Source organism: Rhincodon typus, unplaced genomic scaffold (assembly GCF_021869965.1).
Source record: "Rhincodon typus isolate 14 unplaced genomic scaffold, sRhiTyp1.1 hic_rhity00002457, whole genome shotgun sequence".
Classification (NCBI taxonomy): domain Eukaryota; kingdom Metazoa; phylum Chordata; class Chondrichthyes; order Orectolobiformes; family Rhincodontidae; genus Rhincodon; species Rhincodon typus.
Window position 1 is genome coordinate 1 of NW_025968095.1, and position 22,976 is coordinate 22,976.

At 39.2% G+C, this 22,976-nt stretch overlaps 1 long non-coding RNA gene across 1 annotated transcript; it reads left to right on the forward strand.

Annotated features, from left to right (window-relative positions):
* The first annotated feature begins 4,657 nt into the window (after nucleotides 1-4,657).
* On the forward strand, nucleotides 4,658-22,114 carry LOC109931867. The gene is made up of 4 exons (XR_007261372.1): nucleotides 4,658-4,817; nucleotides 5,591-5,693; nucleotides 12,439-12,493; nucleotides 13,725-22,114. It is a non-coding gene; the product is annotated as an uncharacterized LOC109931867 (long non-coding RNA).
* Nucleotides 22,115-22,976: the final 862 nt, after the last annotated feature.

Genomic DNA, 22,976 nt, shown 5'->3' on the forward strand with positions numbered 1-22,976 from the left:
CCCAAAATCATGTTATCTTCACAGGTACAGAACTTAGCTATCAGTTACTGCTCAGTGATTCTGTGTTGTTGTGTATCTCCAAAAGCCGCCTTGGAAGACGCTTACCCAAAGATGAGAGGCTGAATGTCCTTGACCGCTGAAGTGTCTCCCGAATGGGAGAGAACATTCCTGTCTAGTGATTGTTATGTAATATCCATCTGTTGTTGTAGCGTCTGCATGGTCTCGCTAATATACAATGCCTGGGGCATTTTTGCCTGCAGCGTATGAGAGACACGACATTGACTTAGTCACTTAGTATCTGCTGTGTGCGTAGCACGTGGTGTTTCCATGCATGATGGGAGTATCCATGTCGATGATCTGACGTGTCTTAGAGGTTGTCAAGTCCCAGAAGAGTCTCACTGCATTGAATGGTTGCTTTCTGGGCTGGCCTCAGTCTTCAGGCAGAGTTTGAGTCCCTCAGCAGTCCAGGGTCGAATAAATATGTTGGAGTGATTTAACTAGGTCCCTGATATGGTATTATCAATAAACTAGTGACCCTTGCCAGAATTTCTGACAAGGAACATCCTGAGAAATGAACTTGGATGGGGCGGGTTTAATTTTTTAATAGATCTTATTTGTAGTTTTCCTTGTAGGATGGAGTGGGCAGAGGCCTCTCCTGCCCTGACAGTTCTGCAACAACTCTCGACTCGAATCACCCACCTTGTGCATTTGTCCAACTACCGTGAGACTATCCCATTTGTCATTTAACAACGGTTACTTCTGCGCATGAAATATTGGCTGTTGGTCAGGTGCATATTAGTATAAGATTATCCAGGGAGTTTCATGTGGGTGATCAAGCATAGTTTGTTCCCTCATATGATTGTTAACGTCTTAATTGAGTACCTAGTCGTTCTGGTTTTTGAATACTGTTCACAACTATGGAATTTCTTTCAAAACTGCAAGAAATTGTAATTTAGTATAGATCTTCTCACTGCATTGTATTTGATGTCTGATGTTTAAAGAACAGCCTGATATGTTAGAAGAGGTAACAATAAGAATCTCATTCTTATTTCTGGTCAACAGAGACTTCAGCTTCAAAAAATGTAGGTGTTTGGTCGATGTGGTGGCTACTCTTGATAAATATTCAGTTATTGATCTCTGATAGATTACTTTCTCAGAGTAACTGATTTGTGATTTTTCTGCACTGCCACAGGTGCCCCTCACTGTGAGGTACTTGACCTTCCTTCTGTTATTGGTGTTGGAATGTCTGTCCTCAAACTTCATGGTGGTAGTTTGTTGATGAAGCCACTTTCTGAAAGCATTCTTGAGTCCCCATGTGAATTGCTGTAGGCAGATAGATGGAGTACAAAGGAAGACAGACAAATGGTGAAATGCCTTGAGTGATGAAAAGGTGATGTGCCCCGAATGTTGCTGTTCCCATCTATCTTCTTTGAATTTCAAGTTTGTTTCAGTATAAATACTCAGCTTACCAATACTGCAGTTGATAAAAGCCCGTAGGAACCCAGAGAATCAAGAAATAAGAAATGCTGCACCTCAAAATTTTGAGTCACTATGAAGTACCAGTGTTGGACCATCATGCTTGTTCAACCAGAAGCATTTCCAACCGCCTGTATGTAAGACAGTTCCTAATAATGGCAAAGTTAGCTATTTCCTGCTGGCTCAGGATTGTTGGGGCATGAACGGACTTTGACTTTACATAATGTTTGTCCATATCCCTGATGCTTCGATTGGACAGCATGGTCCAGATTGTCAGAACCTGCTTTTTGCTCCGTCTGTTATCAAATGCACTGTTTTCAGACACACTTTGAACAGGTCTAACAAAATAAAAACTTTGATGATTATTACTGGTTTGTAACTCCGGAGATATCCTATGGTTCAGTGTTAGATGTGGAGCACTGCAGCAACAGTTTTACTTTGTTTCTTCCATAGCCTTTGGACCTAGAATGGAAGAAATTTCTAAAACAGTGATATTAGAATAGCATATTGAACATTTCCGTACCTGCAACTGTCTGCTGTTTAGGTTCTGTGTATGTGACAGAAGGGTCTAGACCCGGAACATCAGCTTTCCTGCTCCTCTGATGCTGCTTGGCCTGCTGTGTTCATCTAGCTCTACACCTTGTTATCACTGGTTTTATTCTGTGTTGTGCTCCAAACTGTTCGTCCATTACACTTTTTCATGTGAATTTCTAGTTGGACCAAGAATCCCTGCAGCCAGTAGCTGTATCGTGAAAGTTTCTTGTCTCTGCAAATTGGCACTCTGATTTCAAAGCTCCATTGACCCTGGAGTTTGAACCAATGTATGGAATCTTGGAAGAATAGTGGTTGTTTTCTTTGTTGATTACGGTTCAGGTGACTAAGAATGCACGTTAACCTTGCCGAACACATTTGAAAATTAATATCCTTTTTCATAACAGGTTACAGTTTTTTGGATATCTGTCAATTTGTAGGCATCTAATGTTAGGACCAATCTGATTATAGCTCATCAAAGCACTGATAGAAGTGAGTGGATCAAGTAGTCCAGTGTTGAGAATGCTCCAAGATGTATTTGGTCTGGCTTGATTGCAACTTTATTTAGGTGCCTCTCTGTCTGGAATAACTTTTGGAAGCTGTTGGCCATCTCCTCATTTTATTCAGCCCAACTTTATTTCTGTTTTCTGGTCAGGTGCAGGTCAGTGGAGCTGAAGTATCCTGTCTTGTATTCATCTAAGATGTATTTAAAAGACTCAAAACAAACGCTGAATCTTGAAATATTTACTTGTTATTTTAATTTCTTAACTTTTGTTATGACTGTGATGGAAACAATGGACTGAAATCAAACTCAAATTATGATGGCCAATTGCTGCTCTTTACTACCACCGTCCAGAATAAAATTAACTTTCACTGGAGTTACTTGAATACCTCTAACAAGAGGAAGGGTCACTGGACCCGAAACGTTAACTCTGTTTTCTCCTTCACAGATGCTGCCAGACCTGCTGAGCTTTTCCAGCAACTTTGTTTTTGTTCCTGATTTACAGCACCCGCAGTTCTTTTGGTTTTTACCATGGAAGCAAGTGGCAACCACTGATTAGCACCTAAACTATGATTGGAATGCAAAACCACTTACCCTTAACCCCACAGACAGACACACACGGTACACAAAGACAAGTCTTTGTGGAGTTTATTTTTGAATAGGCAAAATAGATTTTTAAAAAAGACCCTGCGGACAACATTGAATTGATGACTGTCGTAGTTGATGACAAATGTGCAGTTTTGATTGCAGTCAACTTAGATTTGAGTCACTGGGGATTGTACACAGTCCACTCCTTCAGGTTTTAACAGGCAGATAGAAATAATAGTATTTAAGAACTCCCTGCCAGGTTCTCAGTATTTCAAGAGTGAGAATGGCAACTTATGGATGCTTTCTTAGACCAATTCCTGTGGCTTTCAGGCAGAGTTACAAGACCAGGAAGGGTTGCTACACAACCACAGCTTAGAGGCCCTCCCAGATGTTGCAAAATCTTTTTTTTTCTCTGGTATACAATAAGCCCCATCTCATGCCTCCTTGAAAGCTTTGTTTCACTGCTTTCTTCCCAGTCATCTGATTTCTAACAAACAGCAGGAAAAACACAACACACATTAAACTCCTCTTGGCTTCGTTTCAAAGGAATCACATCGCTAAAAACACTCTTCAATGCAGGCCATGTCAAAATAGTTACATGTTGCCATGCTTTTCTCCCCCAGGCAGTCCTTTAAATATAGTATATTCTCAAAAACTTAACTAAGTATAGATCCAAATTAAGTGTGGCGATTAATCTGTTGACTTATCGTGTTTCTGTATAAGTTTACAGATTGCAATAAATTGACAGCATTAACTAAACAGTATCTCTATCTCTCAAATGTTTCAACCTTGAAGCAATCTTGAGACTGCAGTGAGAATCCTGTTTTTCAGTGCAAAATGACTAAAAATCATTGTAATGTCGCTTGATAGTGACTGATTCCCTCAGTGAAGTTCATTCTTGTCTGTAAGAGGAAAAATCCTGTTTCTGACCTCATGGTGCTGAAATGCTCCAAGGAGAAAGTGAGAATTGTGTACCTCCACATAGAAGTTATTTCCCTTGGGATGGAAAATCAGAGAATGCTTAGCCGGTAGTTGTCAGTGACATTAATAAAAACCTAGGGACCAGCCTTAGAGGTGTGTTTCTTAATTTGAGAGCGATTTGGAAAAGAATAATTAGTAATAAATGTTCTATTTAATTGGATCTTTTCCTTCTCTTACTCTTCCGCATTTTTTTGTCAACTTGAACTCTCCGGCATTAGGTGGCAGTTTATGCATGAAATTCGTACTTGTGTGGATGTTTGCTCATTGTATCAAATACTTGCCTGTTTCCTTAATGATTGCTCTACATGTTTGAGCAGTGAGGAAATCTGGAAAGCAACTAGGCATTTTCAGAATACGCATCATTTGGTTTAAATGGACACACCTGTCAACCTTTCTCACTGTCACATTATCTCACTACCTACATGTCCAAAGCAAAATCTAAAATAGGAGATAACCCTGTTTGGTGCAAACTTATTTCAGCCTCTGAATTGAGGAATTTTTGCACCATAAGTTTAGATTTAATATGTTTTTAGAATATTGATCACAGGTTTATTTTTTTTTTGCAAGTAATAAATGAATCCCTGTATTTATGAGAGCAGGTTCATTACTTGTTTGGTGGGAATCCCGGGAAGTCGTGTTCGCCCAAGATGAGATTAGATGACTTTTGGTCACTGAAGCTTTGCCGTCCTTCCAAGGACTACCTCCTGAGACATTGCAGATACCTCATCCGGCGACACAGGTATTCGAGAACCATCTCCAAAGTTGCCCTCGATAAAGTGCTTAGGTTTTGTGCTCTTAAAATCTTTGTGCCACTCAACTACCCTGAGTGTTGTTTGTAGCTGTGGATGTGTGCTAAAAGCTTGGCTCTTAAATTTACTGTTAATCCCCAGTTATTCCTGGTTGCTTGGTCTCATTCTCTGACTAATATTATCATAAGGTATGCTTCATTGACGTTTTGTGTCCATTTCTTATTCTGATATATTTGACACTTGTAGAGTTAAAGGATATAGATGCATTTTCCTTCTGCTGTCATCTTTCGTAATAATCCAACCGCTATGTGTTTTTCTCTTTGTTATGGAGATTTTTAAGGGATATTGGGAAATATAGTGAAAAATGGTTTAATATCCCAAAAAAAAAAATCAGCTTGGCTATCAGGTTTTCTATTTCTTTGCAAGAGCTGTCCTGTTCAGTGGATTTTCCCGTCCTTAGGATCCCTTATGCTGCAAGCCCTCTCTAGTTTGAGACAGTGCCTGAATTTCTAACATAGCAGGTGTGCAACTGACTACAAGAATCAGTAACCAAGTCCCTTGAACAACTTGTATTCCTTGTCCCTTTGTCACCTGGAAATGCCAGATTTCCAAATCACATTTCCAACCATTATTCTAAAACTTCTGAGCTCTGTAACTGAAGCTGTGGATAACTTTCCATACTTCTGTCAAAGTATAGTGGAATGTAATGTATTTTCTTGTCTTGCAAGTTGGTTGATATTTTTTCTTCAATCCTCTACTGTAGATTTGAGGAAAAAGCTCGAGCAGATCCTTTAAGTGCTTTAAAATATTTACAGAATGACTTGTACGTTACTGTGGATCACACAGACCCTGAAGAAACTAAAGAGGTAAGGTGAACTGACTTTGCAATCGCCAGCCCCTTTGTTTGTCTTGATGCTGACGCTTAGATGATTTATAGAATTTGTGGGTAAAAGGAAGACTGGAGGCTGCAAATTGATTTTGGACCCTTGTTTCTTTCTGCAAAGCTGTTGTAAAGAGACAGCATTTTGGGATTACATAAACGTAAAGATCAATGTGCAGAGTTTTGTTCGCTGATGTCAACCTGAGGAAAAATGGGGTGAGCAAGCGGAGACGGGCTGTTGACCTCAGTCTCTTGTTTAGCAAGGAGGGAAAGGCAGCCAAAATTTTCTGCTCTTTGCTATTCAATGATTCCTGGTGGGAAGTGGATTTATGTGGACTAGTGCTTGAAGACCTCCCTGGGATCGGTTGTGAAGCTAGCATTTACTGCCTAAGTTTTGACACAAGGCACGACCATTTGAATGAGGCAACAGAGTTTTCTGTCTATCAGCAGTTTTGTTCAATCGGAAAGTAGGTTTTGCATTATTTATACAAGGCCCAGAAAAAGAAACAATGATAAGCAAACAGCTGTAGAAAGTGAGAAAGGTGATGATTTGATGTTGTGGTGTTTTGGTCAACTTGCCTAGGATGACTGACTGCAGCAGCATTTATGCCTGTCCGACCAAGATTCTGCTAACAAAATATAATTTTCAGGATCAGTTTGAGGTCTGGTAGAAAGCACCTCAATGTGTTCTGTTGATCAGCAGATCACAAACAATGCTTTCAGATTCTATTGAAACTGTGTCATGGGTTTAAAATGTGATTTAGGGCTGATTATCTAAAGGTGTTTTTGATTTGCAGTGATCAACAAATGGAATAGAATCAAGTAATGGAGATGAAAATTATTTTCAGAATCGTTTGCCAGAATGGGAGCACTCTTCAGTGTTTCCTGTCTAAAATGTCCGATGGGCTTTTTCTTGTGATCAGACTCTGGTTTACTTTTGAAAGTAGTCTTAATTATACATCAGTTTATCCAGACATCAAAGACTTCTATGGATCTTGAGACTTATGAAATTGTTTCTAAAGTGATGCTTGTAATTAGCTGTATTTCAAAACTGCCTTCGTGTTATGACATAATATATTTAAATAACCTTGAATTTTATTGCAAAGTGAGGTTAAAAAAACCCGTAAGACACCGGATCAGAAGTAGGCTATTGAGCCCATTGAGCTTCACTTCCTGCCTTTTTTCCATAACCATTGATTCCCTTACTGATTAAAAACATGTTTATCTTGGCCTTGAATATGCTTCATGACTCAGCCTCAACAGTCCTCTGATGCAGAATTTCCTAAGAGAAGAAATTCCGCTTCATCTGTGCGTTAAATGTGTGTGACCCCTTTTTTCTGAGATTATGCTTCTGCTCTTAGAATTAGTGTAGTGAAGTATAGTGAAAAGTTTACAATGTCATCCCACCCAGTGCCATCTTAGGTAAAAATTTTAGATACAAAACAGAGAAATAAAGAAAAATAGTTATATTACCTTTATAATTATTCATAATATAAGAAATAAAGTTAAAAAGATAAACATAGAATCTCCCATTGGAAGAAACAACCTTTCTGAATTGACCCTGCTCAGTCCTTGAGGAATCTCGTATGTGTCAATAAGGTTGCCTCTCGTTCTCCTACATTCCAATGAATGTATGCCTGATCTACTTAACCTGACCTCACAAGACAGTCCCTCCATGGCAGGGCATCAACCTAGCAAATCTTCACTGGACGACCTCCAATGCCAGTATCCCTTTCCTTAGAGAAGGGATTCAACTCGGTTCACAGTTTTCCAGATGTGGTCTCAGTAGTACCTTGTACAGTTTCAGCAAAACTTGACTAATTTTATACTTCATTCCCTTCAAAATAAAGGCCAACATTCAATTTGCCTTTCCTTTTTACCCTCCGAACTTGGATGCTTGTTTTTCTGATTCTTGGGCAAGGACTCCCAAAACCCTGTACTTCATAACTTTCGGCATTATTTCTCCATCTAAATAATATTCAGCACCTCTGTTTTTCCTGCCCAAGTATATAACCTCCCCTGTCTGCACGTTATATTCCGTATGCAGAGTTTTTGCATACTCAGTCTATATCCCTCTATAGACTTTGTGTAATCCTCACCACTTGCCTTACCGCCTATTTTTGTGCCATCTGCAGAATTGGCTACACTACATTCACTTTCCTCATCCAAGTCACTAGACAATTGTGGTCCCAGCCCTGACCCCTTTGGCACCACACATTACTGGTTGCTACTCTAGAATATCCCCATCCTCAATGATGGAAGAGCCCAGCAAATCAGTGCAAAAGGTAAGGCTGAAGCTTTCGCAGCAACCTTCAGCCAGAAGTGCAGAGTGGATGATCCATTTCGGCCGCCTCCAATGGTCCCCAGCATTACAGGTCACGGGTACCAGTCTTCAGCCAATTTGATTCACTCTGTTTGATATCAAGAAATGGTTGGAGACAATGGATACTGCAAAGGCTACGGGCCCTGACAACATTCTGGCAATAGTACGGAAGACTTGTGCTCCAGAAAGTGCCATTCCCCTAGCCAAGCTGTTCCAGTACAGTTGCAACACTCGTACCTACCTGACAATGTGGAAAATTGCCCACATGTCCTGTACACAAAAAGCATGACAAATCCAACCCTGCCAATTACCGCCCCATCCATCTCCTCTTGATCATCAGTAAAGTGACGAAGGTGTCATCAACAGTGCTATCAAGCAGCACCTGCTCAGCAATAACCTGCTCAGTGATGCCCAGTTTGGGTTCTGCCAGGGCTACTCAGTTCCTGATCTCATTACAACCTTGTTTCAAACATGGATGAAAGAGCTAAACTCCAAAGGTGAGGTGAGAGTGACAGCCTTTGATCTCAAGGCTGCATTCGACCGAGCGTGGCATCAAGAAGACCTAGCAAAACAGGAATTAATGGGTACCGGGGAGCAAACTGTCCGGTGGTTGGAGTCATACCTGACACATAGGAAGATGGTCGTGGTTGTTGGTGGTCAATCGTCTCAGCTCCAGGATATCTCTGCAGGAGTTCCTCAGGGTAGTGTCCCAGGCCCAGCCATCTTCAGCTGCTTATGAATGACCTTCCCTCCATCATAAGGTCAGAAGTGGGGATGTTTGCCAATAATTGCGCAATGTTCAGCACCATTCGTGACTCCTCGGACACTGGAGCGGTCCATGTTCACATGCAACAAGATCTGGACAATATTCAGACTTGGGCTGACAAGTGGCAAGTCATATTTGCGCCACACTAATGCCAGGCTATGACCATCACCAATAAGAGACAATCTAACCACCGCCCCTTGACATTCAATGGTGTTACCATCACTGAATCCCCCACTATCAACATCCTGGGGGTTACCATTGACCGGAAACTCAGCTGGACTCACCACATTAACGCAGGGGCTCCAAGAGCAGGCCAGAAGCTAGAAATACTGCGGCGAGTAACTCCCCTCCTGACGACTCAAAGCCTGTCTACCATCTACAAGGCATCAATGAGGAGCATGATGGAATACTCCCCACTTGTCTGGATGAGTGCAGCCCCAACAACATTCAAGATGCTTGACACCATCCAGGACAAAGCAGCCTGCTCGATTGGCACTACATCCACGAGCATTCATTCCCTCCACTACTGACGCTCAGTAGCAGACGTGTGTACCATCTGCAAGATGCACTGCAGAAATTCACCCAAGATTTTCAGACAGCACCTTCCAAACCCAGGACTGCTTCCATCTAGAAGGACAAGGGCAGCAGACATACGGGAACACCACAACCTTCAAGTTCCCCTCCAAATCACTCACCATCCTGACTTGGAAACATATAGTTGTTCGTTCACTGTCGCTGGGTCAAAATCCTGGAATTCTCTCCCGAATAGCATAGTGGGCCAACCCACAGCAGGAGGACTGCAGCGGTTCAAGAAGGCAGCTCATCACCACCTTCTCCAGGGCCACTGGGGATGGGCAAGAAATGCTGGCCAGCCATCATTGCCCACATCCCACAAATGAATAGAGATGGGGGAGAAAAGGCCTACCAACTTTGTAATCACCAGCCCTCTGTCTGTCTTGATGCTATATCCCAATTCTTTGCCTTCTAATAGTTAGCCAGTCCTTTACCTATTCTAATATACTGCCTCTAATACAATGTGCTGTTTCTTATCAAGGGAAATGTGTAGTTCAAAGAAAGATGGCAATAACCTGAACAGATGTAATTGACCTCATTGCTGAAATTGTTGAGTTCTTGGTAGTTCTGGTGAACCCTGACAAAATAAGTGCCCCTAGTTATTTTTTTCATTGTGTTTATGTTGCCTGCTGCAGTTTAGCATGCGCCATGAATGTTTTTTTTATTTGACTTTTTCTCCTGACTTTGCATTACTGACTTTTTGGGCCTCCATTTTGTAATAATGGGCATTGACTGTTGCTAAATTTTCAAACTGCTTGTCTGACATTTTAGCATCGAGTGAGCAGGAACTTTGTCTCAAGAATATTGGAATACTGGTCTCCAGTTCCTTCTAGAAACTTTCTTCCTTGCCAGTTGTCTGCAGTCAGTCTCGTTCAGGCAATCTTGGATTCCTGTTTGATACTGAGATGTGCTTCTGACCATGTATCCTGAGTGTCATTTTAAACCACCTGTTTCCATCTACGTAACATAGATCAGGAGATCAGCTGTTGCCAACTGCTTTACCCATGTCTGGAATAGTTGATTCTGGGGTTACTACAGTGCATTCCTACCTGGCCTTCAGTATTCTATTTGAGGTCATACAAAACTATCTTGCCAATGTCCTTGTTTCCATCAAACCCTGTAACCCAGCTCTCCTATGCTCACTGGCCTGCATTGAATGTGCAATGCCTTAACTTCAAATTTTCATTCTGGATTTTAGATTTTTTTTTTCCCATGATTTAGCCATATGCTATCTCAGTAATTTCCTCTAGACCCACAACTTTTGATATTTTGGTTGCCCCATTTCTAAATTGTTTCAGGGGATGTGGCTTTGCTGGCTTGGCCTGCATTTATTGGCCATCCCTAATTGCTAAGACGACGACGGTAGTGAGCTGCCTTCTAGGACTACTGCTGTCTGTTTGTCGGTGCGGCCGTGATGCTGGTTAGGGAGGGAGATTTAGGATTTTGACCCAGTGACCCTAAAGGAACCATGATATATTTCCAAGTTAGAATGATGAATGGCTCAGAGAGGGATCTTGCAGCTGGTGGTGTTGCCATATATCTGCTGCCTTTATCTTTCTAGATGGTAATAGTTGATTTGGAAAGTGCTATCTACAGAACCTTGGTGAATTTCTGTAGTGCGTTTCGTAGATGATACATGTGGTAGCTACTAGTGTGTCACAGGTGGGCTTCCTTAGTGTCCCTTTTAGTTTACAGATGCATAAACCTTGAGCGACAGAATTCCCATATCTCTCCGCTTTCTGCCATCCTTTAAAATGTTCTTCTAAAGCCTTTTGCTCTAACTAAATGTTTGGCCACCTTCCTAACTCTGTCCATATGTGGCTTCCTGTTATTTTTTGTTTGAACACACTCTGTGATGTACCTTGGAACTCTTAAATTAAAGGCACCGTTTAAATACAACCTGCAGCAGCTTAGCTATAACACTCTGTTCAGTCAGTCTATAATCTGTGGTGATTATGGTACTGTTTCTTCTGTTGAAAGGTCATTATATGCTTTACTTTAGCTGGGTGTGTACTGCCTCCCATTCTTCTGATCTTCAGATTGGCAACAGACTGGTTTACTGCTGAACCAATTAATGTGCATTGCAACAGCATGTGAGGTCCTGCATAGCTGCTAAATGTGATAACTTTGTATGGAGATGGTGCTTTTTGTGCTGGACTGGTTTCTGTGAATTTGTAAGCAGTTATTAGCAGCTTGGGCCACTAATGCTATTTACCAATCCAGTTGTTTTTCAAGCTACAGAATCACACCAAGGGACACTTAGTCAAAAAGTACCACAAATAACAAACATTGGGATTAACAGCTGTTCGAAAGACTGCATTCGCAGTCGGGAAGTGGAACAAGTTTACAGTTGTATGTCACCTAAATGACTGTACTTAGAGATGTTTGCTCTGGGACTCACTGGTTCAGATTATTGGAGTGAATTGACAACAATTATTTTGCATTTCTGTGTCTGTTTTGCAATCTTATTGACACCTTTCCTACCCACTACACCAGTTCAGTGGAGTAGCCTTTATTCAAGATTTGCCAGTGCCATTCTGCAGTCGGATAAACAGTGTTGAGCTGGGATGCCTGGCCCACTCCCTTGAAGCACCTGGCTATTGCTTGGTACCTCCATTCCGGGTCTACCTTGTATAGATTGCATATGTAAAGTAAACTTTGGGCCAGTGCTGGGATTTTCTGTTGCTGTGCATTTCATGAATCAGCTTTTCAATTAGTGCGATCGGTGAGGCTTTATGCTTTTCTCATCATCATGTTTGTATTGCCTTTTAAAATGATGTTTCTTCCATACCTTAAAAACAGGTCATGGAGCTGCAGCTAAACAACATTACAGAGCTGAATTATGGCTATTTAACCTAAGAGGATAATGTATTATAAATAAAGTTAAAAAGAAAAAATGCTGCAGATTCTCTGTTCAGGCAAAATCTGTGGGGGTGGCGGGGGTGGGAAAGAAGACAAATTTGCAGTTTCTGGCTTTGCCATTTATTTTCAGCTTGTATATTTTAACAACATGGAGTGATTCTGTTTGCTTTATACATTTGTAACTTATGTATTACCTTTATTCTCAAGTTTCAGTTACTGGCTCAGGCACTCTTCAAGTCAAGCTCAGATTTCATACCATTAGGTAAGTGTTCTTATAATGCTTACATTATCCAATATTGATATGAGTGGTGAGAGTTCTGAAATGGGTTACGGTGTGGATTGTTTGAGGGCAAAATCACTTCTGCGTTAAAGAGAAAGCTAGATGAGTACATGAGGTAGAAATTTGTCAAAAAATGAGAAGGGTTAATATCGTAAAGCTTTGAGTCAAATGGCTTGTTCTGTGCTGTAAAGCTGTTTGCGTTCTATGTAATTCTATGTCTGCTGGATAAGTAGCTGTTCAGCTGCTTTGTAAACAAAATTTAAACCTGTTTGTATAATCTGGCAACCTGGAAGTTATAACAAGATTATCAAGCTGAAACTAGTGCCCTCCCTCCACGAATGCTAGCTAACCTGTGTGTGTTGTTCCAATTAATACCGTAATGCAAAAGTAAATCCAGTATCAAAGTTATGTTTCTTGAAAGTCTTGCAGGCAATTTATTTTTTCTTTCCATTTCAAGCTGCTTTAATTTTTGTCAGCTGTAGAATTTTAACAATTACATTACATCGTCAGAAAATGAAACCATAATTTTTTAAATGCCGGTGGCAGACTGAGTAAGTTGGAAACAAGAATGGGCTGCCTCACAAAGTAAGCTCGCTGAAGGCAGAACTCGCCTACAGAGGAATAGGGTGGGAATCTAGCACCCATCACTCGTCACCCTAATATGCTGGAGACCAATGCAGCACAACATGGACTAACACGTTAAAGCTGTTGGCCATGGCTATGTTGCCTTAAGCAATTTACCTAAAAGACAAACACAAAAAGACCACTAAAAATGTTCTGCGATTGTGTTTTTCTCTGGTAGTATATGATCTATTTAGAGAAGTGTGTGTGGAGCATTTCTTTCTTTGAACTGATTTATGGTCCGTTGTTGTATTCCAACCTTAGAATTTGCCCATTTCTAATATAACCTGTTTTAAGACCTATGATATCCTCCAGTTGATTGCAGCTAAAACTGATAAACTGTAAGAAACATTAACAAGGTATGGCAGTAATGAATCCATTAAGAGCGTGGCTGGTATTTAATCGTGATCGATAATGCAACTTTATTAGGACTGTGTCCTTCCCCGAGCTCAAATTCTATCTGAACAGTTTTTTAAATGTCTCGCTTAGGAGTCCTTTGCTTTATTACCCTCAGTGTCATTATCTGTTTACTCTAAGCATTACATTGATGTCATTCATTTGGTGTTCATTTGCCTGTCTCATTTCTCAACAGGTTTTTCAGACGTTGATCAGACTTACGCCCAGAGGACTCTGCTATTTGACACGCTGGTAAACTTCTTTCCTGACAGCATGACGCCTCCAAAAGGCAACCTGGTTGACCTCATCACACTGTAGCTGGACAGCAATTGATGGATTTTGGCTGAAGAGAAACTGAAATATAAATCTGATCTCCTGTTTTGTACAGGCTAGATTGGCTTATGATGTTTGGCTCGCAAAGATTTTTTTTTTGTAATGCGTCACCTTTCATCTAGTTTTGATTTGAGTGTCTAATTTCAATGCTGTTTTAATGCAGACGATAAAACTGGGTTGAAACAGATGAGTTTTGTGAATATGGGTTTGCTTCTCATTGTGTGTTCAGTCCCTTGCTTGTTGGTAAATATTTGGATTTAATAATAAATCCTGCCATCAGAGTTTCAGTCGAGACATGCAGTTGACGTTCTTAATGTTTTGGAATAATGCTACAAAGATACTTCAGTATTTCAGTCAACGTTTGTCCATTTACAGTCCAGTAGTCCACACCCTTGAAGTCACATGGTGTTTTATGTACTGTTCCCATTCTCTCTGGTCTCCACAGCAATATTAATAACTGCTTTAAAAGGTGCAGCGATATTTTTGAGATTAAATTAGTGCTGTGCATGTATTGTGACTGCAGCATTACAGATTGCCCTCTGGGGTGAGTTGACTCTTGAATTCTCAGCAGGTTGAGTAGATTTGCTGCCATTGTTGGGATGCATTTTACTTTAGAATTGATTCATAATACTATTAATTTTAATGCTTGCACTTCATTCCCAGTCCTTCTGTAAACTGGACTGCCTTCACATTCGTCACATTTCTCTCTTAGTTTCCTTAATAGCATGGTTTAAGAAAAAACAACTTTCAAAATATTTGTTGCTGAGCTGTCTGCTTTAAAGGTACGAAGGATCCAGAGAAATCTTTTCCTCTTGGGACAAGGTTATGTCAAAAAAACAATTGCTGTCAAAACTTGTAGTTATCAGCAATTTGCCTTTCCCAGCTGGTCCACGGTGCAAGGTACAGATAATCAGAATCCAAAGCCTACTGTTAAGTATATTCCCCTGAAAAGTGAGGTCCACCAATTTTTATTTTGGAAGCAAGACTACTCTCACTTTTTTGAGTTTGCTAATTCACCTCTTGAATGTGATGTTGGTCACAGAAAAATGAATGGCAAAGATCCAGTCAGTCTCTGGTTTGGAGTTTCTTACTGAGTCTGAGAAAGCACTTGTGAAAAGATCTGTTTTATGGCAGAAATTCAGTGGTGTTTCCTACTACTATTCAGGATGTGTGACATCCACATTGCCCTTTTTTTAAAAGTTAAATTGGAACAAAGTGGTAGATATTCTGTCAGACTGGTTCAGAGTCCCTCCTCGCTTTATTTGCTAAGTGATAGACAATGTTAGAATGTGTGTGATCTGCGAACAGTTGTTGATAAGCTGTGTTGGTAAGGTGGTTGCTTTGAAGCAGTAGAAGTTTGGTTTTGAACCCTTTATGCAGTTAGCTTCCATATAATAGAAAAAGAGCCCAGTTTTCAGTCATTTCTTGCATCATGTGTTATTTTTCATAATTCGTAATGATGTAAAGCATGTTGTGAAGTTTAGTCATCAGTTGTAATGTCATTTCTTGAAACTGATGTTTTTCCAGTGAAACAAAAATTCAGCTCAGCTGCCAAAGATAGATATGGTCAATGGTGCCAGTTAAAGTACATATTTGAAACTTCGAAATGGGGACCTTGTTATAGTATTTTAATTTTTGATATGTTTCTCAGAAGATGTATTTTAATTCTTTCACATCTTTGGGAACCTGAAATAATTATTGTAATTGCTGATAAGGAAATTGTGGAAGATTTTGGCTGATGCAGGTTTGAGTTCCACTGCTTTGTACACGAATTATTTATGTATTTTTAATCCATTGTCTCATTACAGTTTAAATTCCTCCTGCAATAAGCTTGTGTGGAGGATGATAGCAACCGAGCTGCTAAACAGACGCGCTTAGCAGTGACAAAATGAAACACTTTCACTTGTCTGAATTACGATAATTTACCTCACTGGATTGTTCTCTTTGTGCTGGTTCTGTGCTGAACTGTTAGAGGCAAAGATTTTTTTTCCCTTTTTTATAGAAGAAAGTTTTAAATTTGGTTTTCACAAATGGCTCCTAAAAAGAGTATCTTCTTTTTAAAAACAAAGTCGAATGAAGACCTTTTTCACGTTGCTGCATTCGTGCCTCTACCAAACAACTTGCACCGCTGAAAATTCTGATTTGCTTCTTGACGCACTATTAGAGAGTCAGGATTTTGTTAGCATTGCTGCTGATGGGCTCCTCGTTTATTTAGATTTGGCCCTGTGATCTTCACTTTGTTTTGCTAAATTCCCCAGTCTGATAACTGTGAAGATGCTTGGTGTGATATTGCCTTTTTGGAAAAATGGCAGGAGTGTTAAAAGAATAGAATCAAAGAAACATCTTCCAACAGTATGTATGTAAATGTGTTTATGATACAGGCAACATTTTTCACATTTCTCAAATGTTGCCATATACCAATGTATAAAATGGACTGGTTGCTGTTTCACACAACAAGGTATTTAGTGAATTCTTTCTAAAACCAGAAACTTGAGCCCCGTCCCCAAACTAAAACTCAACCAGTGTGGCACAGAATTGTTTTACAGGTTCTAGAAACCTGTGCTGAAATCAAGAAGCAATTTTTGAACAGATCCAGTTCTGAATCATAAATTTCAAAAATAGATCAACTTAACCAAAGCGTATTGTTTCTGGTGGTTTTACGCAGTGACTTTTAATTGGTAACCAACCTGCCCTGATGGTTTTGATGCAGTGCTAGTAAGAGTTCAGGGCATTTTGGAAATACAGACACCAGAAAAGCATTTACTTTGTTTTAATGAGAACAACGAAATAATGATGCCAGCAATTACTACACAAAATTGAAAAGGGTCGCTGCAAAAGTGCACCTCCTGCACTTGATTCCACGATTTAAAAATATGCCTACGATTGTGAAGTTAAGAACTGGACCCAACAAAAACTCCGTCCAAATGTTTAATATGCACATTCTCCTGTTTTAATATATGGAGTGTTGTAATTCAGTGTGTGTTTCAGCAATCCCCTTTGTCTTTGTCAGATAACGCTTGTTGCTAATAATCCACTGAGCCTAGTTGTTGTGCACTTCCACAGTTGGGGCTGTGGGCTTCATTGTGTAGAATATGTCAGAGTAAGTATTGGAAAGCTTTAATGATCAGAACGAAATCACAGGTGTGAGCCAAAGAAAAGTTTAAAAAGTCCTAGGCAATATTTGTGGCTTCTGACTGGAAGACGAAAAATCGAATAAAAACCTTACATTTATAATTGCCTTTTGCAGTGGCAACGCCACAAATTGCTCAACTGTTCCTTCTGAACTTTTTCTTTAGATAAAGCAGTGTTTAGAGTGCAAAACCTGGCCATCAACATCTGAAAAGCTAAAGATTGGTTATCTCTTGAAGAATTACAACAAAAACTAGTAGCTTCTGCCTCATGTAGGCTGAACTACTATTTTTGTGTTACAGATTTCCTTTGTATCTTTTGGTCTGCTTTTGTTTTGAATTACTGTTAACTATCCTTGTAAAGCACAAAAAAACAGACCATAATATGGTTCAATTTGCCAAGTTTCTCAAAATTATTGGAAAGGACTAATGATTAATTGGTATGAAAGAACTACCATATTACTGTCCTGTATTATAGTTTTTTGACTAATGGCCCAAATAGTTGCATGGTAATATCTTAAGTTTTAAGTTTACCCCTATAGCTTGGCGAACATTTCTTTATCTTTTTAGAAATACCTCGCCGATTTATGTCGACATTTTAATTAACTGGCACAAATAAAATTGAAACAGTTGTGAGCCTTGAATGCATAAAGCACCTGGCTGATTCATTCATTTTTATGAGCTATTCTATAATTAGAAGAAAAAACATGAATGCACGGGTCAAATTTTGCCACACTAAATCAGGTTGGATTGACTTGTACTCAAACTTTGTTACTGTCTCCAAATACTTTACAGCTCACATTTTGTTTTGTGGGATGAGACTTAATTCCCTGATTTACAGCTTGACACCTTTCCAGATGAGTTACTATGACTGATGACTTGCTCTTCTCGTACCTTAGAGATTACTGAATCGCCAACAATTCAACATTTAATATTCAGTTTTGCATCAGACTTACGGTTGATCCACAGCTGCAGCGGTTTACTGTGCTGTATCTAGTTAGAAGTGTGTTGCATTTCCTCTGCTAATGTGCATGTCTTAGCCAGTATTTCTCCCTCTACCCACCTTCTACCCAACACGATTTAGCACTGACATCCCCTTGCAGCAGCCATCACAAACAGAGATGGGCTAATAGTTTATTCTGCTATTGTTTGAGGCCTTGCTGTGTGGAAATTGTCTGCTATATAACAACAACAGCTTCAAAAAGTAATTCATTATTAGGCACATTGATGTGACCTGGTACTATTGAAGTATTTGGAGTTTCTTCAATCCGCTGTCTGGCCGTTTAAGGGAGAGGCCTTTTACGCTTAAATGCACTTTCAAGTTTTGAGTTTGTTTAAGGCCTCTTGAAACCCAATCCTTCACAGTATTGGTGCACAAAAAAATTCAAGCAGCCATATTTTTTTAAATGAAGTTGGTTAGTCTAGATTTTGGAGTTTATTGAGTAATATTGCCCAGAATTTGTTATTAATTAGTACTAAAGTTCTCTTCTGAAAATGGAGATGTTCCGTGCAATTTTTCACTGTCTTATGGGCTTGTTTCAGTTTCCTGTTTAGCAGTGTAAAGATTGTATTGAACGCATTGCATACTTTGAATGTTGATCATCGAAAAGTAGGTGGAACAATTCTTAGGCCTGTTATTAACCTGTGAGCATCTTGATCTCATTAAAGATCTTCATGCCTGCATTGCATACTCAAATATGTATTTTGTGAACGTGGTAGGAAAGAAAGTGTTGTTTAAACCAGGTTGGCTGAAATACTAGTGTATGGGCCTATGAAGCTGAAATAATTTTGCTTTAGTTCAAACAGTCTAGATTCAAAAGTGAAAGCTGAGCATCTAGAACCAGCTGTCCTTGTAAAATGAAGTAATCAGATCGCGTTTCACCTTTAATCTCCTTGTTTTTTAGTCTTCATCCCACAAAGTGAAGTGAAATTTGTGGAGTACAAACCTAGTATGATTGAGGTATAATAATCTGGTGAGGATACATTTTTGCTTGATGTGTCAGATCAGCGATGATCTAATTAATTGGTTAAGCAGGTTCGAGTTGTATGCATGTAAAAGTTGTGATAGCTTATTATCCTAATTTAATAAGTAGCTAAATGTCAGAATTGGAACTGGTGGAATTGTTCAAAATGGTAGTTAGGTGGGTGTCTTTTTTAATTGCCCTTATCCAACATATTGGAACAAACCTAGTTTGAAGATTTAATTTTTAAGAAGGTGCAAAAGGATGAAAATGCCTAAAAACAAAATGTATGAACAAAAGAAAAGATAACTGAAGTTATGAATGAAAAGCATACTGTGGTGAAAGCTTGAAAGAGAAGCTTCAAGTTCCCAACAGTAGCTCTTAGTTTGAGAGATCCTTAAAAAAAATTGTTAAAAGCCAAGTTTAAACGAGGAGTGTAATTTGAACAGATTAGATTAATTTTATATCTCCTACTTATCACAAAGGCTATTGTGACTTTGTTTAAAATAACAACACAGTATAGAAGTGAAATTAAGTGTGTTGCTGAATTGGGTGAGTGCTCCAGGGGTTGAGCAAGGGAATGGATATCTCGTTTTAAAAGCTCAAACTGATCTATTTCTTCCTTTAAGGTAAGTTAGTGTCTACATTGTGTTTTGGACACAATTTGAGAATGAATATATTGTACCTTTTTGTGTACATTTCAAAAATACATTCAATATTAGAAAGTAGGAGACATTGAACAAAGGTCAAAAAGCATTGAGTATGCTTGAGGGAAATAAATTGATTTTCATGTGCACTGCAGTTAGGTACAGAATTTGGACTAGTATCAGTAGCAAAATTCCATTAAATAGACCGTGTCAGGTGTTTCCTTTTTTTTTGCAACATTATTGAAATGTTTATTTGGCACCTTCATTGAAGTTTAGTGTATTTCAAACCATAAAGGTACTTTGTTTTGCGTTATTTGTTGATGTTGCAGTTTAAAAAAGTGCCAGTGGGTGGCACAATGGGCTAGCAATGGAATTATTGCTGCAATTTTTCGAACTCTGGTGGATTCTCAAGAGTGCTGGTCAAATCGGTTCCCTCTTGAATAATTACAAAGCTCGTGAGGCAACAGACCCAAGCATACAGATTAAATAAAATAAACTGGGAATGCTAAAGATTGAAACCAGAAAGAAGCAGAAAATGCATTGTGAATGGTTTGAATACAACTCCAACGTGAATTTCATGCACATTGTAAAGGACCTTTATCTGTATATTAACCTTTTTTCTAGAAAAATTATATATTCCCATCATAATTTTTCTAGTTGGAATATGTACCGCAAAAGAACTATAATTGGATGAAAAGAAAGCATGCACCTTTGGGAAAGGTTTAAATTTCTTGCCTCTTGACCTTTTTAAAAATGCCAATCTCTGTTCCTGCCACTTACTAGTAAATGTAGGGAGAAATGTAGTTAAGTTCCTTTGACTTTAACTTGATTAACATTTATGGGTGTTGTAGAGCTTCTCAGTGCACAGGGTGGATCCATTATCTTGGGGTTTTAATAATTATTTTTCACCTTTTATAGCCCACTTGAGCAAATTAGTTGAATTTAAATAGGATTACTTAACGCCTGATGTCGTAGTTTGTTTGGCCGAAGGCATTTTCTGCCTTTGCTCACGCTTGGTAAATAACCTATGTTTTCCTGCATTTATCAGTGCTGTTTTCTGGAGTGTTGATAAAGGTTTCTTTTAAATTCCACCTTTTTGTTGATTCTGATAAAGTAGGGCTAACACTCCGTTATCAACATTCAGCAAGCTTGACTATAAGTATTTTTAAATTGATATTTATACAAATGCTTGCTGAACGCAATTTATCTGGAATGGCAAGTGTGGCAAAACTCCCTTCATTTTTTTTTTAAAAAATGGACAAATAGTTTGTGGTTTGGACAGAGTGCCACCGAATGTCCGTCAATTTAAATTTTTCTGTCTCCTTTCCTCTTGCAAATGTCTGGTCAACAAATTCTATCATTCAGACTGATGAATTACCGACATGTATACATGTGTGACCTTGATGGGCAGTGAATAAATATTGCTGTGGTAGATGCTGAGGTTCTAGAAATCTAAAACTCATTTTTAAACCACTTGTGTAAATTTGGTAATTGCAATAATGAATTTTCTACTAGGTGTACCCAAGTTTTGGGTACAGCAAGATGTCTTGGTGATTGGGTATCATAAAACAATATCACCATTTGTTTTAATCTGAAGTATTAATGTTTCTCAGCATTTCAATCAGAGGGGTTTTTAATCAGTGTAGAATTGCCCTGCTCTACCTGACTGTTTCTAATGAAGGACACAAATGTATTGGTTTAGTGAGGTATGTGGTTACGTTCTCTGTCTGGGAATGCCCAAAGTACATTAAATATAGTGTAGGCCTACCCTTTCCTGTTTGGACCTGTTGCTTTGGATAAGTTGCAATAAATTTATTGTACACGGTCCAATGATACAATCAAAGAAAGTCACACAGATTGCTTGGCTTGTGATACCTAAAGCATTGACTGAGTAAGCATTTGTTAATCCATCCCTCTCAAATGGTGAGTAATTATGATTTTTACTAAATATGGTTAATCAACCAGAAGACCACTGTTGAGAAATGATTGGCCAAAGGATTTGGAAGTGTGCACAGTTTTAAGAAAGCTTTCAGTTGTTTATATGGGTATTGAACCCAGTTTGGTGCTTCAGTTATTCATGTTTGTGTGTCTATGATCCTGATTAGTGCACAGGGGCCTGTATTCATAAACATTTATGCAATACATCATGTACAGATTCCCGTTAGACTTTGGGTTATTTGTGAATATGGGTCCAGGGAATGTTTTTCCCTTTAGTCATTGATTGTTCAGCAACCTCTGTAACAGAATGTTATGTTACAAGCAAACCCAAGGTTCCGCTGAGCAGATTTAACCTGTGAGCTGATCGAAATGGTGTGTTTATTCCATTTCGTTTTGAAAGTATGAAGATCCCAACACTTGCTGAAAAGTATACAATTTATGCACTACCTTGTTGTGAATAACTGAATGTGTAGACCCAGTGAACAAATGCAACTGTAGAATTATGTTGTATGTAATGTACATATGGAAAAAAGACTGTATTTTGTTCAGTTTCTTTTCTTAATAAAAAAAAGAAAAAGTGAAAGTGTACTCTAATGTTTGCCAAAAGAACTAAATTATAGGCTAAAACTGATTGGAAGGTTGGTCAATCCTCAATGTTATTATAGTGTTGGAACCTTTTGATCTTCTATAGCACCAGCTACTGACGACCATTACCATTTGTACTTTCCGTAGTCTGCTCTAAGAAACTGTTGTCTGGTCTTGAAATGAATTGAAACTTGCACTATTGAGAGGTACAGGATAGCATTCCTGGGTTTAACAATTAGGGACTGATCTTTGTAATATCTTTCACTGGAAAAGGAGTGCAGTAATCACCACATCAGGTCTGAGAGTAGAAAGGCAGCCTCGTAGACAGGTTAAACAGTGGGGTTAAATTATTTAAGTGTAAAACTCCTCAGAAGCAGCAGAATGTGGCAGTTTACTTATTTGATTTATTATTGCCAAATGTACCTAGGTACGGTGAGAAGTTTTGTTTTTTGTGTGTCGTACAGGCGGATAATACCATATAAAGTACATTAGGGTAATAGAACAGAGCGAGGATACAACGTTACGGGTGCATAAACGGTGCACACAGAAAGGTAAAAATTAAATTTGAAAGGTCCATTCAGATGTCTGACAAGTGGGGAAACAAGCTGTTCTTGAATCTGTTGGCCAGTGTGTTTCGGTCTTTCGTATCTTCTGCCTGACAGAGTGTAACTTGGGAGGGAGGGGTCTGATGACATTGGCTGCCTTCCTGAAGCAGCAAGAAGTATAGATGGAGTCAATGGATGGAAGATTGGCTTGCGTGATGGAATGGGGAGTGTTCACAACTCTGCAGTTTCTTACAGTCCTAGGCAGAGTTGTTGCTGTACTGAGCCATGATGCATCCAGATACACCACAGAA